General features: G+C 41.9%; 1 pseudogene; it reads right to left on the minus strand.

The window, feature by feature from the left end:
• Nucleotides 1-1161: 1161 nt before the first annotated feature.
• LOC119347436 lies at nucleotides 1162-1666 on the minus strand (annotated as a pseudogene).
• Nucleotides 1667-3230: the final 1564 nt, after the last annotated feature.

Here is a 3230-nt window from a genome sequence, read left to right on the forward strand (position 1 = left end):
AAAATATGTTTTTAGTGCCATCAGTGGTGACGTCAATATCTGGAATCTCTTCCATAACCCATGGTAGGATTTCAATTATTTTTCTAGAGGAGCTGAACAGCTAGCCCGCTCTAGCCGCACACTAAGATATTGAACGAATTTCTTCAAAGTGGCCCATCCACTTTCTTATATCCTCGGCCTTCACGGAATCATTAGAATCAACCAACCAAACAGAACTTCCACGAAGTTGACTTGCTGAGAAGGCCAGGAATTCATACTTCTTTGGAACAAGGGAAAATCCTTCTTTCAGGATGGATAAAATGAGATAATACAAACCACTTTTCTAGGGTCGAGAAAAGAACCTCATCCAGTTCTAGCAGAGATAGCATCTAGAAAAAATATCCAAGTTCTTAACAAATTCCTAATAGGAAGATACTCAACTGCTAGCCTAAAACATCTTGAATGCTTTTCACACCACTTGTGACTTTACTATGGACTTCTACTAGTTACATATGGCTGATGAGTTATGACCAAGTTTTTCTTTATGAATTTTAATATTGTATGCAATGAGTAGGTTCTTACAAGGTTTCAAATCTCTCGTAATGTTGTGTGCAACAAATAGATACTGACCAGGTTTCTTACTCTTGCACACCTTATTAACATGTTCTGCAAAAACAATGACACACAAACACAAAAAGCTTGGTGAGTTTTGTTGGAGAGTGCCTCGGTGATGAAAATGATCTACTTCTGCCGATGCCTTCCCCAGATTAGCCTATTGGTGGTGCATTGCTGCTCATTTGTCATTTGTATTGTAGTGCACTGTTGCTCATTTGCTACTCCATTTGTCATTGGCTCATTGCACTGCCATAGGGTACCATCTGATATGTCAATGTGTAGCCATCAACTAAACATAACTCAATTGTAATCTTACATTGGGTGAATTTTGTTTTCCAAGTTACACCTGTTAATTTTGCGATGGCATTGGGCTTGTTTGGTCTAACTTACTCCAGTGCTTATGTTAGCCAGCCAATTCTAGCATAACTCAATGATGGACCTGCTCTAGATCTAGCATTCGTGTATACAATCAACAGTTTACACGCCATTACTATGAACTAAAACTCAAGATCGCACTAAGAGGTTACTAATTGATTCCATAAGGCATATTGGAGCACAAAATCATACTCAGAGAACAGAGCTGTAGACATGAAATGCCTGCAGATAAACATGTTGAATCTACAAACTACATAATCGCATAAAACATCAAGGGCTCTAATCTAATCTTACTATGTGATGCTGCTTGTCGATGCAGTTGATCCCATCATAGTGCTGCATCTCCACGTACTCTTCCCCGTCCAGCACCAACTTCTATGCCCGACAATGTAGCACGCTTAGATCGATGATTCAACAATAAAACATCGGTAATCCCAACAACATAAGAAGAGAGAAAAGGGCATCAACCTGGGGCTTGGCCTCGAGGTCGTCGGGCTTGTGAAGCTCCGATGAGTCGCCTCCAGCAGCCACCACGGCATAGCCCGCCCTACTGTCTGACGGGTTGCTGCGCGGCGGCTTGGCCGGGCGTCTCGGGTCGACGTTGTCGAAGTACCCGCACCGCGCGCCTGGCCTCCACCCGCACCGCCTCCTCGGGCGGCAAGTGCGGTTCGCTCCGTGCCGGCCACGTCCCTGCCATGCATGTTTATCTGTAATGGGGAGTATCATATACTAGTATCATGCATATGATACTAGTGTATGATACTACATCCGTATTGCATGGTATCATATATTGGTATCATATAGGACTACATTTATTGTCATGCATGACTCAAAATAGCACATCATTTAATATGATACAGTATCATGATATTATAATCAAGGCTCTCTTTCTTCATTTAATTCTTTGCCACCTCATCAAAATTGCGTTGGTATGCATGATTCTACCTATGATACTCCCATTACAACCAACCTTATATTCTCTCCTCTCCTTTTGGCTCGCTCGGTGGTCACCTGGGCGGAGAAGGCTGGTTTTGCGCTGGCGGCGGCGCCCTGTTTGGGCGGTAGGGCACAATTTTTTCTTTACTGGGTAGGGCACAATTGGGCAAGCTACATGCCGTGAACGCGATAGTCGTTCTTTTTATGGCCAAAGAGGTAATCGTTGATCCTATAATCCGCTCCGTCCATTTTTTTTTAAGCTTGTCTAAATTCAAAATGAAAATGTCTTTCATAAGCGGGTTTGCAAAAAAATGATATTTTTTTTCAGGAAAAACTGAATTTATTTTTTGCAAGGGAAGAAAAACTTGGTGATAGAATGATTGCATGGATGTTCAACTCTGCACACAAATACATACGATTTTTCATGGTAGATTAGAGTGGACCAACAATTTCATCGGAAATCATGGGCAATGGAATCATAAGAAAGAAAAACCTAATGGATTGTGACATTATTAATGAAACAATCCACGTACGAAAAATTGCTAACTACAACCTTATAACATTTCTTTGAATTTTTTATGGAATTAGAGAGGTACTTTGGGATTTAAGACCTTGACGCCATCATCTTTGGCACGAAAACCGTGAATCATAGATTTCAAAGCTGAAGTTGTCAGTGTAAATGTGAAACTGAGTAATTATTGGTATGCCTTTAATTGATTCTCTTTTGTATTACTGCCCGTCCATGGATAAATTTGTTATGTCTTTACATTCTTCATCCTCTCTAAAAAAGGGAGAGCCCTACCTAACCCGGATGTTGGTTTCCTTGGTAAACCCGCACATCACACTGTAAATTGCATGTGTTTGGCACTTACCAAAGTTCCATCACGCTTTGTCGTTTTGTTCGTTCGCTACATGGGTACATCGCTTTTCTTCTCTCGGCCTCTGGTTTCTAATTGCCCACATCTTCTCTTCCAGTCCACGACGAACTCCACCGCCCATCTTTCCACGCCGCCGGTGCCAAAGAGGGGGGCGTCGCTATACTGCGATGCAAAAAACGAGGGCCATGCAACCTCCACCGTGACTCCGTGAGAAGGCCCTATTTATCTCGGCGAGTATGAGATACTGTCATACTGAGTGTGGACACCTTTTCTAGGCCGTGATTTCATATTAGGGGCTTGATACAAAGTTTAGAATGCTAGGCACTGACAACAAGATTCTCTAAATTACAATATGGTATGTCTTATGAGAGTTCGAGAAGAACATATTGGTCATGCACAACTTAACCAAAACAAAGACTTAGCTACCGAATGGTGATTTATGTGTTA

Source organism: Triticum dicoccoides, unplaced genomic scaffold (assembly GCF_002162155.2).
Source record: "Triticum dicoccoides isolate Atlit2015 ecotype Zavitan unplaced genomic scaffold, WEW_v2.0 scaffold67858, whole genome shotgun sequence".
In the NCBI taxonomy this organism is placed as follows: Eukaryota; Viridiplantae; Streptophyta; class Magnoliopsida; order Poales; family Poaceae; genus Triticum; species Triticum dicoccoides.